We start from the raw sequence: 13,050 nt of genomic DNA, 5'->3' as shown, positions 1-13,050 counted from the left end.
AGAGAAACGTGTTTTATCTTGACATCAAAACAAGGGGTCTGAATTGTACGAATGATTCCAGATCTGTTGTGGGAACAATATGGCGTTAGTTGGCAGTGCTCCTGCCCTTACCCTTCAGTCATACACCAAATTACCATTAAAATAAACCCAGGGCTTAGTGTTGTCAGCATCATGCAGTTCTCTGTCGTGCTTGTGCCAGCAATATTTTAATTGGAGACACTGTAATTAGTGTGAATTTATGAGCTCTTCTTGCTAAACATACATGGAGCTCAAAAAAAAGAAAGTATATTTAAAGAGACAGAACTGCGGCACTGGAATCACGTGAAGAATTGTAGGTGATATGTTTGCACTGTTTGGTGTATGGTTGAAAAATCGACTTTGATTTGTATTTTTTTCTGTGTATTGTCTAGCATAGCTGAGAATTTATTTTCAGACGGAAGGAATGCTGATGTGTTTTTGCTTCACGGCGCACATTGTCTCTTGCATTCAGAAGCCTCTATAAAAGGGAGCTATGCGTCTGATAGGATATTTTGTATGTCATTGTAAAATCACCACATCCAGCATATAGATAAGAAAAAAGAGGATCACATTTTCTCGGTGATCTCCCGAAGATTTTCTAAGATAACTTTTTAGCATAATAAAACTTTTTTTTTATTTGTTTTATTTGTGTTAGGAAAATGACGCATTTCTGTTTCGGAGTCAAATTCTTCTTCATGTTAAAAGTTATTTTTTTTAGGTGAACCTGAAGAAGAACTAGGTCTGAGTCCAAAATTAGAGATATGAGGATCTTTTGAAATTCAAATTTGCTGATTTTCCAGCATTTTCCACAAATTCGATTTGTGGCTAATACATTTGAGTGAATCTCAATACTGGAAAGCATCTAATTGCTCAGAAAATAGATGTGGGGAAAAGGAGAGAAGGAGAGGAAGAGAGAACCCTGCTGATCATAATAGCTTACACTCTACTGGAGAGAGAAAGAACCCTGCTGACCATAAGAGCTTACACTCTACTGGAGAGAGAGAGGACCCTGCTGACCATAAGAGCTTACATTGTACAGGAGAGAGAGGACCCTGCTGACCATGAGAGCTTACACTCTACTGGAGAGAGAAAGGACCCTGCTGACCATAAGAGCTTACATTGTACAGGAAGGAGAGAGAGGACCCTGCTGACCATAAGAGCTTACACTGTACAGGAGAGAGAGGACCCTGCTGACCATAAGAGCTTACACTCTACTGGAGAGAGAGAGGACCCTGCTGACCATAAGAGCTTACACTCTACAGGAGAGAGAGAACCTTGCTGACCATAAGAGCTTACACTATATAGGAGAGAGAGAACTTCGCTGACCATAAGAGCTTACACTATATAGGAGAGAGAGAGAGAAAGAGAAAGGACCCCGCTGATGATAAAAGCTTACACTCTACAGGAGAGAGATGACCATCACTGACCATAAGAGCTTACACTCAGCAGGAAAGCAAGAGGAACCCACTGATGATAAGAGCTTACACTATATAGGAGAGTAAAAGAGAGAGAGAGAAAAGACCCCACTGATGATAAGAGCTTACAGTCTACAGAAGAGAGAGAGCAAAAGAGGGAAAGAAAGAAAAAGAGAGAAAGAAAGAGAAAAAGAGAAAGAAAGAGAGAAAGAGAGAAATAGCGAGAGAGAAAAAAATATATAAAAAATAAGAAAGAGAAATAGAAAGAAAGAGAAAGAAAGAGAGAGAAAGACAGAGAAAGAGAGAAAGAGAACGACAGAGAAAGAGAGAGAAAGAGAATGAAAAAGAAAGAAAGAGAATGAGAGAACCCTCCTGACTATAAGAGCTTACACTCTACAAGAGAGAGAGGACACTACTGACCATAAGAGCTTACTCTCTACAGGAGAGAGAGGACTCCACTGACCATAAGAGCTTACACTCTACAGGAGAGAGAGAGAGGACCCCACTGATCATAAGAGCTTACACTCTACAGAAGAGAGAGGGCTCCACTGACCATAAGAGCTTATGTGGCACCCCAGGGGTCTGGTTTCCACAGTAATGCAATGTTATGTCTGAGAGCAGGTGGGAGGTCTCTTGGTCAGGAATCCTATGCATGCCACACCTCCTGCCCAGTCCTGGGAGGGGAAGGACTTCCCCTATATAAACCTGGGGCTGAGGCAGGGTTAGTGAGTTCAGAGGGAGAGTTCAGCCAGGAGGGCTGACAGGGAGCTGTGGCTCCGGCTGGGCCCAGCTCCTGGGCCATGCCAGAAGTAGAGACAGAGAAGAGAAGCAGCTATGGGAAGAAACAACAGGAGCTCTGTGGGAGCAGTGTTACAAGGAGTCAGGGGCTGGCAGCTGCAGAGCTCGCCCTGACTGAGAAGATTTCTTACCGGACCCGGAGTCCGAGGCTGTGGGGACTAATCCTTACCCAGCAGCAGAAACCGACCGGCAGGGGATTGCAGGTCCTCTGGCCCAGAAACCCGAAGGCACGGTCACATGCGTGGGACCAGCACCGCCATCGTGGAGCGGAAGCCATTAGAAGGCCCCGAGTCACCGGCCATACGGGTGAGCACCACACGGTACACTCAGGGACGTGGGCTACTTTTACCCGCCTCTAGCAAGGTAGCGAGAAGAGTACAGTTAGCTGGGAAGGCCTACAACTCCGCCTGGCCAGGGGAGATCCCATCTGCTCAAGGACTGACCAGGCCCCGATCGCTAGCAAGTACTCCGGGAGGGTCTATCTTTGTCACCAGTAAAGACCCTGAACTACACGCATCGTCTCTGAGTGGTTCCTGCTACTCCTATCATCCACGTCGGCTGCCCTGAGGCCATACCCCTCCCGTTGGGGGTTATACCATCCCCGCTGCACCATCCTTCCACCGGCCTCAGCGGTCTGCCCTGCAGCGGCAGCTCCAAAGCTGCATTCAACGGGTGGCATAGTCATCCAACATCTACTGCTAATAAACAGCGCCACTTAGTCTGACTCCCTGGGCACGGACCGGATCACCGCCACGAGACTACAACCCTCAAGAGATCCGGCTCCGGGTAAGCTCCCGCGTGCGCAACGCAGCGCGACACAGGCCCAGGGGCGCGTCAACTTTTGGCGTAGTCGGCAGGATTTCGTGCCCGCAACCACCGGGTACTGCGTGCCTGAAAAAAGAGACTTTTAAACTTACCTGTGGCGAAGATTCCCGCCATCCGGCGCCATCTTCAGCCTTCTTCCTGCCATCGGTGAAGATTCCCGCCATCCGGCGCCATTTTCAGCCTTCTTCCCGCCTTCCGTGGAGTTTTCCCGCCGTTGGACGCCATCTTGAAGACGCCGCGCGGGAAGAAGAGGGGCGTGGACTCCAAAAGCGCGCGAGAACTGAAGCCCCGCCTCACGTCCAGACGTCGCGTAAGGTCCTGGAAGGAGCCCAGCAGACGCCGACGTCACAGGAGCGCGACGGAAGGTCCTCAACCCTGACGATCCACTGCGGAGCCGCGGCCTACGGAAGAGGATCATCGCAAGGTAGGCCACAGTCCACTAGGGAGGAGAAGGATGTCGGATACGGAGGAGAGCTTCACCGCTTCAACCCCCGCCAGCGCCACCGCTGTTGCGGTCATGCCTTTCACCATGCCCTATATCCCGGGGGCAGCCTGGCTACCCCAGTACTCAGGGGAGTCACATACCCTGCATGACTTTAGAGAAAAGCTGGATAGCCTCTTCCAGGTGTACCCCCTCACAGAGGAGCAAAAAGTGAGCATCCTGGTGGCCCAATTAACCGGGGCAGCCCAAATGGAGGTAAAGTCCTGGCCACCTGGGAGGAGGACTGTCGCAGAGATACTAACCCAGCTAACCGAGGAGGAGCTGCAGTACTACCAATACGAGGAAAGCCAAGAGGACCCGGACAGGTCTGAGGACTACCCTCAGGAGGGAGCACAAAGAGGACATAGCTACTGAAGGGAAGTAGCGTGAATAAAGAGCTGTAAATAGTTACCCGTAAGGGTACAAGGACTGCTGCTAATTAAAATATGGTCCCCGTTGGGATTAGTGAATTGTTCCCCATGTGCCCCTATCTTAAACCAGGCTGAGGACTGTGAGCAGCCATTCCTTATCCCCACTGACCGAGGACTGAGAGCGGTCGTTCTTTCCCTCTACCTGGCCGAGGACTGAGAGCGGCCATATCCTGTAAATAATTATGTGTTTCTAGTTATTTATAGGAGTCCTTGGTGGATTTACCGGGAATCCTTGTACATGGTTGGAGCGTAACCTAGGAATGGACTGAAAGACTGTTAAGGACTCGGGGCAGGACAGACCCCTACCTGGTTACGTCTCCCTGTTTTGGTGAAATGGACACCTTGCTTTTCTTCAAAAGACTGCACCCGGTTGCGGACATGCCGTGACCACCTTTATGTGTTTTTCTTATTGCATTATTATTGTTATACCCTGTTATGTCTTTCTAAAAAAATATGTTTAGTCCCGGAGTACTAAATTTCACTAGGGGGGAATGTGGCACCCCAGGGGTCTGGTTTCCACAGTAATGCAATGTTATGTCTGAGAGCAGGTGGGAGGTCTCTTGGTCAGGAATCCTATGCATGCCACACCTCCTGCCCAGTCCTGGGAGGGGAAGGACTTCCCCTATATAAACCTGGGGCTGAGGCAGGGTTAGTGAGTTCAGAGGGAGAGTTCAGCCAGGAGGGCTGACAGGGAGCTGTGGCTCCGGCTGGGCCCAGCTCCTGGGCCATGCCAGAAGTAGAGACAGAGAAGAGAAGCAGCTATGGGAAGAAACAACAGGAGCTCTGTGGGAGCAGTGTTACAAGGAGTCAGGGGCTGGCAGCTGCAGAGCTCGCCCTGACTGAGAAGATTTCTTACCGGACCCGGAGTCCGAGGCTGTGGGGACTAATCCTTACCCAGCAGCAGAAACCGACCGGCAGGGGATTGCAGGTCCTCTGGCCCAGAAGCCCGAAGGCACGGTCACACGCGTGGGACCAGCACCGCCATCGTGGAGCGGAAGCCATTAGAAGGCCCCGAGTCACCGGCCATACGGGTGAGCACCACACGGTACACTCAGGGACGTGGGCTACTTTTACCCGCCTCTAGCAAGGTAGCCAGAAGAGTACAGTTAGCTGGGAAGGCCTACAACTCCGCCTGGCCAGGGGAGATCCCATCTGCTCAAGGACTGACCAGGCCCCGATCGCTAGCAAGTACTCCGGGAGGGTCTATCTTTGTCACCAGTAAAGACCCTGAACTACACGCATCGTCTCTGAGTGGTTCCTGCTACCCCCATCATCCACGTCGGCTGCCCTGAGGCCATACCCCTCCCGTTGGGGGTTATACCATCCCCGCTGCACCATCCTTCCACCGGCCTCAGCGGTCTGCCCTGCAGCGGCAGCTCCAAAGCTGCATTCAACGGGTGGCGTAGTCATCCAACATCTACTGCTAATAGACTCGCCACTTAGTTTGACTCCCTGGGCACGGACCGGGTCACCGCCACGAGACTACTACCCCCATCTGATCCGGCTCCGGGTAAGCCCCCGTGCACGCGATGCCGCACGACACAGAAGGCCCAGGGGCGCGTCACTTACACTCTACAGGAGAGAGAGATAGGACCCCACTAACCATAAGACCTTACACTCTACAGAAGAGAGAGGGCTCCACTGACCATAAGAGCTTACACTCTACAGGGGAGAGTGGACTCCACTGACCTTAAGAGCTTACACTCTACAGGAGAGAGAGGACCCCGCTGACTCTAAAGACATAACTTTCAATTGTTAAATTAAAAATATGAGTAACTAGTGTAAATCATATGTTAAAGTGCACATTAAAATTACCCTCTAGTCCTTATTGGTCCTACCTATATATAAATGTGCCCCAAGTTGTCAATTACTGCTGTAGTTGAGTCTTTCAATTGTAAAGTACATATGAATAGAGCTACCCATTTGTAGCTACATACAGTAGGTGTACAGCTCTGATAGCCTCTAATTATATAGCTAGTATAAAGCAAAAGGATGGCTGCCCAGTTCTGGGCACCACATCTTAAAAAAGACATGAAGAAACTGGAGCAAGTTCAGAGAAGAGCTACCAGAATGGTGATCAGTCTGCAAACTATGTCCTATGAGGAACGATTACAGGATTTGAGAATGTTTAGCTTGCAAAAGAGAAGACTGAGAGGAGCCTTAATAGCTGTCTACAAATATCTGAAGGGCTGTCACAGTGTAGAGGGATCATCCTTATTCTCATTTGCACATGGAAACACGAGAAGCAATGGAATGAAACTGAAAGGGAGAAGATACAGATTAGATATTAGAAAAAACGTTTTGACGGTGAGGGAGATCAATGAGTGGAACAGGCTGCCACGAGAGATGGTGAGTTCTCCTTCAATGGAAGTCTTCACACAGAGGCTGGACAGACATCTGTCTGAGATGGTTTAGTGACTCCTGCATTGAGCTGGGGACTGGACACGATGACCTTGGAGATCCCTTCCAACTCTAACATTCTATGATTCTATAATTAAGCACCAGGGATTTTATCCTATTCTGTAATGTCTAATGACCAGAGGAACAAGTCGCTAATAAAAAAGAGAAAGAGCCTTCCCGTCCCTCTTTTTAAGGCCTCCTTCATACATCTGTGTGTAGACTTGTATTGTCATTTTCATCCGTGTATGTGAAAAAACTCGGACATGTGAATAGAACAGTAGTGAAATTAATGGATGGAACACGTATGTGAAATACCTATGTCTCAATGAAACCTAAGCAACTGGGCGTGGCACTCAACTTTTCTCTATGGACATCTTCTTGAGGACTACTGCCAGTTGGCTAACAAAGCTAAATTTATATACAGGGAAAAGGGTGCCATATCTCAGGAGCAGGAACAAAGAATAAGCAATGCGCAATTCAGGAGAACAGCGCCGTTTACACCAGGTTAAAAAAAATTCTGCACATTATTTATGATAAGTGACATGTCCTCTTTAAAAGCAGCGCTGGAGCATCTGATATTAATTAATCTACGTTGGGGTCCTAATATGTTTGATTGCAAGATTAGCAAAGTAGATTGCTACCAGAAAACAGTGAAAACTGTGATGGAAGTGTGAACACAGCACAAGATAAAGAATCCCATAAGAAACAGGACAATGACTGGAATAATAGACCAGTCTATTGTGTCCAAACATGAAGCTTTGTACAAAAAAAAATGTTCGTTAAAGAAAGGAAAAGAAAATCACTATTTCTTAAAAAAAAAATAATACTTGGTTTAGCCTCTTTTATATCCTAAATTAATCATGATAGCTGAGAAGTGTGAAAACTCTGCAGAGCAAGTGAGTCTTTGTATGAGGCTTTCAAACTTTTAATTGAATTGGTCAAAGTGCGCTATCACATATGCTTCCCGGATGAAGTACAATGAGACCGTGTGAAATGGATATAATAAAAGTAAATTGGTAAGACTTGATCCTCCCCAGCAGAGAGATCCAAGCAATCAAAGCATCTTCCCATAAAGCAGAACATCGTTCTAAGAACATATTGTCTTTACTATTAATAGCCATTCCTTTTTTTCACTATATAGCCCCCCATTCATGTGCTTGGTAGTGTTCCAACGTAAACCTGCGGGAGGCTCGCATATGCTGATTGCTCTTCATGCAGTCTTTTCAATGGTTTCAGCAATACAGAAGAATCGTCAGATTGGAGCAGCGATTTTGGATCAAGAAGCCAATGAGTGTTTGATGGTAGCCCTTTATAAAAAGTCTGTGTAATATTAAACATTGTGACTGGTGATGCTGATGGAGGCTACATCTGATATTGGAGTTTCGACCACATATGGCTGACCCTGGGCAATGTGACTTTTACTATATTTGGGGACTATGGCTGACATTGGGCATTGTGCCTAGTACTATATTTTGGGGACTATGATTGACGTGTAATTGACTCGCCCTCCCTGAGCTTTGGGGTTACTCGGAGCCGGGTCGGTGTAGGTGTCGCGGGGAGGGATGCAGTCGTGGCCTAGACCCGGTCCGTGCCCAGGGCTGTCACATAAAAAAAACGGGCTTTCACGGTTGAGTGGTATTTCGACTACGCCACCTGTGGTTTCCGGTGATAGACAACAGCGCTGCAACAGTCCACTGAGGCTGGTGTTAGGGGCAGCTAAGATGGGATGGCTCCCCACAGTCGGAGCGGGCCTCAGGGCAGTGTGAGAAGGAATAGTGGGTGCAGTGCCGTGTAAGAAATAACAGGCTGAGGCGGTGTGTGAAGTCATCCGGGTCTTTACTCGCTTCAGATGAACTTTCAGCCGCAAAGCTTCTCTCTGCTACACACGGCGTACTGCGGCCACTGGGAAGGGGGTTCAGCACTTCCCAGGTAGATCAGGAGCACCTGTCGAGACCCCTCTGGTGTGTGTTCCTCTCCTTGGCAAGTTCTCCCACTAAGTCTTCTCCTGACTATGTGTGGTATGAACGTGGTGTAAGGCCGGGTCCCACTGGATAAACACAGTGTAAGAGATACAGGTGGAGACTCTGCTCCATCTGTATCCCCCTGGGATCCACTAAGCCTCCGGGCTTTTCTGACTGAGACTTAAAGTGACAAAGTCAGATATCGGGGGCCGGTTACCCCTCTTGCAGCAGGAATCCCTCTGATTGGGCCAGAATAAAGAATACAGGTGGCGACTCTGCTCAGTCCGTATCCCCCTGGTATCCTTTTGCCTGTGAAGCCTATCTCCTCCGCTCCCCTCCAAGGCCTTCTTAGGTCAGGACCTTGACCGGGTAGAGACAGTGGTTAACTCTGGCCCGCTCCTTGTCTCAAGGCCAGAGTATGAGGATCGCGAACCTTCTGCCAGCTACAGTCTCTTGCTGGACCCTGACAGAAGACCCTCAATCAAAGACCTTGAACTTAAGATGGCCGAAGATTAAATATGAATGAATAAGGGTTTCCTAAAAGTGTGTCCTCCACCCTCACCCACTACATGGTTCCCCCTATCTTTTGGTTCCCCCATCTCCTCTATCCCGGGCCGGTGCAGCGCCCTGGTGCATTTAGGCCCCCTACAGGACAGGAGTGGTGTAGTGTTGAATGGTGAAGTGGGATCCTGTGAGATGCTCCATCCTTAACTGGAAGAGGAGATACCACACCTCAAGCTGAGATGCAGTACCCCTGTGGCGACTGAACCCTCAGGGGCGCCCCATAATTAGTGTTGAGCATTCCAATACTGAAATATCGGGTATCGGCCGATATTCGCGGTATCGGAATTCCGATACTTAATTCCGATACTTTTACAATATCGAATACCGGAATCGGAAGTTCCCATAATGCCTGAGCTCTGCAGTGTCTGTGAAGGATGACAAGTTGGATGGCAGCGCGATCCAGCCTGTCATCAGAATGCCATCCCAGCGGGGGAGAATTCTCCTGATTATTTAAAAGCCGGCGCGCGGTAAAAAGCCGTCGGCTTTTAAACAATCACACAGCCCCATACTGCTTCCCCGCAGCCTCCCACCCCGATCCTCCGCTCCCCTCGCCACCTCCAATCCCAATCGTAAATTAGGACCGGGCGGGGAGCGCAGCACCAAGGAGCGAAGGACCCGGGTGGGGAAGCCGGCAGTGAAAAGACTTCACCGCCGGCTTTCCCGTTCTGTGCTGCGCTTTCCCGCCGGTTATTTCAAATGAACAGCTGAGGTATCAGGTGATGCCGATCAGCTGTTCATTTGAAGTCGCCGCGGTGCCCTCAGAGGGTTCATGTGAGTTCATGCTTGACTGCATTGCATGAACTCACATGAACTTTCCCACGGCCGCACAGGTCAGCCTCACCTCCCGGACCCGTCATGATTGGTGTGTGTGGGTGTCTGTGCGATGTGTGCGAGTGTGTGCGGGGTGTCTGTGCGTGTGTGTGCGGGGTGTGTGTGCGATGTCTGCGTGTGTGTGCGGGGTGTCTGTGTGATGTTTGTGCGGGTGTGCGCGGTGTCTGTGCGTGCAGGCAGACATAGGCCAATGTGACACTACTACTCCCATCGGCCTATGTCTGTCCCCGGTCCACTCGTGCTAGCAGGATCAGCTCGATGGGAGCAGTAGTTCCCATCAGCCTGATCCTGCTATTTAAATTGCCCTACTGTGTCCCCAATAAATTTTAAATACATGTCATTGGTGGCCAGTGGTTACCTACAATAAATTAGTTCATACATTACCTGTCCCCGCCGATCGCCACCTAAAATAAAGTAAAAAATAAAAAACTACACCTATACTCACCTAGACACCTAATTCCCCGAAGCCATCGATCTCCTGTAATAAAATATAAAATAATAAACCACAACCTTATCCTTACCCCTCCGTAGTAGTCCACGAGTGTCCCACGAAGATCTCCAGTTTAGAGCAGCCACATAGAATGTGACCGCTCTGAACCGCCGCCGCCGCTAGAATGACGGGGCCATAAGGGTTCACCGGAGTTCAGGCAGCGCTGCTCCGGTTAGCTCCTTTACGGCCCTGCTGTATCGTGAGAAATTCCCACGGTACAGCACTGCCGTAAAGGAGGTCTCCGGAGCAGCGCTGACTGAATGCACTCCGGTGACCTCAGTCAGGGGCTCCCGCTGCCGGGAGCAGACGTGTTCCCGGCAGCGTGAGCTTACAGCAGCCATGCACAGCTGTCACCATCTCCAGATGTGACAGCTGTGCATGGGAGATCAGCGCAGGAACGTGGACAGGTAACTATTATTTTTAGTAAACTAAGAATTAAATAAAATGGTGTGTTTTATTTCAAATAAATTATTTTTTTCTGGGTGTAGTGTGTGTTTTCTTTTTAACACTTTGTAGGTTAGTAATGGGGGTGTCTTATAGACGCCCATCATTACTAAACTGGGCTTCATGGCAGCTGGCGCTGACATGAACCCCAACCCTATTACCCCCTGCCACCGCACCAGGGCAGCGTGGAAGAGCAAGGCTAAGTGCCAGAATTGGCGCATCATATGGATGCGCCATTTCTGGGGCGGCTGACGGCTGGTGTTTCTAGCCTGGGAGGGGGCCAATATTCATGGCACCCTTCCTGGGCTATTAATATCAGCCCCCAGCTGTCTGCCTAGCCTTTGCTAGCTATTAAAATAGGGGGAACGCCACGTCATTTTTTGGGGGGGGGGGTCCCCCATTTTAATAGCTAGTAAAGGCTAGGTATTCAGCTGGGGGCTGATATTAGTAGCCTGGGAAGCTCCGTGGGTTTTACCCCCTTCCCAGGCTTCAAACATCTGCCCCAGCCGTCTGCTTAACCTCCGCTAGAGACTAAAATTATGGGGGATCCCACGCCATTTTTTTTTTTAATAAATCCTTTATTTTAACACTAAATGACATTTGAGGAGTTAATAAAGATGCAGTCCCTAAATTATTATTTTTTAATTAATTTTTCCCAAAACTTTTGACGTGGGCTTCGCCATATTTTTGTATGCCAGCCAGGTACAGCATCCAGCTTCTATGAACGCGCCATTTTCCGGGGCGGCTGCAGACTGCAATTTTCAGCGGGGGGGGGGGCGTGGGCAGAAAGCTTGGGCCTCCCTGCGCTGCAGATTCCATCCCCCAGCTGCCTAGTTGTACCTGGCTGGACACAAAAATAGGGAGAAGCTCCACGGTTTTTTTTTAAAAATTATTTCATGAAATTCATGGAATAATTAAGAAAAAAAGGCTTCCCTTTATTGTTGTGTCCAACCAGGTACAAATAGGCAGCTGGTGGTTGGGGGCAGCCCGTTCCTGCCTGCTGTACCTGGCTGGACACAAATATAGTGCAAAGCCCCACGTCAATTTTTTTTTAATTATTTCAGGAAATTCATGAAATAATTAAAAAAAATTTATGTGGGGCTTCGCCCTATATTTGTGTCCAGTCAGGTACAGCAGGCAGGAACGGGCTGCCCCCAACCACCAGCTGCCTATTTGTACCTGGCCGGACACAGCAATATAGGGAAGCTCTTTTTTTCTTAATTATTCCATGAATTTCATGAAATAATTAAAAAAAAAAATACGTGGGGCTTCGCCATATTTTTGTGTCCAGCCAGGTACAACTAGGCAGCTGGGGGCTGGAATCTGCAGCGCAGGGAGGCCCAAGCTTTCTGGGCCCCACCCGCTGCAAATTGCAGTCCGCAGCCGACCCGGAAAATGGCGCGTTCATAGAAGCGCCATCTTCTGGCGCTGTACCCAACTCATCCAGGGCCCTGGTGCGGTGGCTCACTGGGTAATAAAGGGGTTAAGGCCAGCTTGGCATTATCAGCTGGCACTAAGCCCGAAATTCATGGGGTCACGCCAATATTAGACATGACCGCAATGAATTTCTAGTAAAGTATTTAAAAAAAACACAAACACCCAGAAAAAAGTCCTTTAATTGAAATAAAGACACAATTCTTTATTGTTCTAAATTAAACCATACTTACCGTCACGCCCATTCCAGCTGAAGCCAACGATCTCCTGCAATAAAAGAAAAATAATAAAGCAACATCATCCTTACCTTTCGATGGTTCCCAGGACAGCTCCAGCTCTGCTACATCGAGATGACAGGCTGGACCGCAGCAGAACGCTGCAATTCAGCCTGTCATCCCGCAGACACTGAGAAGCGCAGGCATGCTTGCGCTCCTCAGTGTCAGGCTGTGACAGCATAAAGATGAGCCGAGGTCATGTCCAATGAACTCAGCTCAACTCATGCACGTCACTGACACCGTGGGAAAATTCTCCTGCACTCAGCGCTTCAGCGTGAGAATTCTCCCACGCTGTCAGTGACATACATGAGGTGAGGTCATGACCAATGAACTCAGCTCACCTCATGCACGTCACTGACAGCGTGGGAAAATTCTCCTGCACTCAGCGATTCAGCGTGAGAATTCTCCCACGCTGTCAGTGACGTACATGAAGTGAGCTGAGTTCATTGGACATGACCTCGGCTCATCTGGATGCCGTCACAGCCAGACACTGAGGAGCGCAAGCATGCCTGCGCTTCTCAGTGTCTGCGGGATGACAGGCTGGATGGCAGCGTTCTGCTGCGGTCCAGCCTGTCATCTCGATGTAGCAGAGCTGAAGCTGTCGTGGGAGCCATGGAAAGGTAAGGATGATGTTGCTTTATTATTTTACTTTTATTGCAGGAGATCGTTGGCTTCAGCTGGAA

This window comes from Phyllobates terribilis, unplaced genomic scaffold (genome assembly GCF_046119375.1).
Source record: "Phyllobates terribilis strain yellow unplaced genomic scaffold, ASM4611937v1 Scaffold_8__6_contigs__length_399053987, whole genome shotgun sequence".
Lineage (NCBI taxonomy): Eukaryota > Metazoa > Chordata > Amphibia > Anura > Dendrobatidae > Phyllobates > Phyllobates terribilis.
This window is presented reverse-complemented; position numbering follows the sequence as displayed.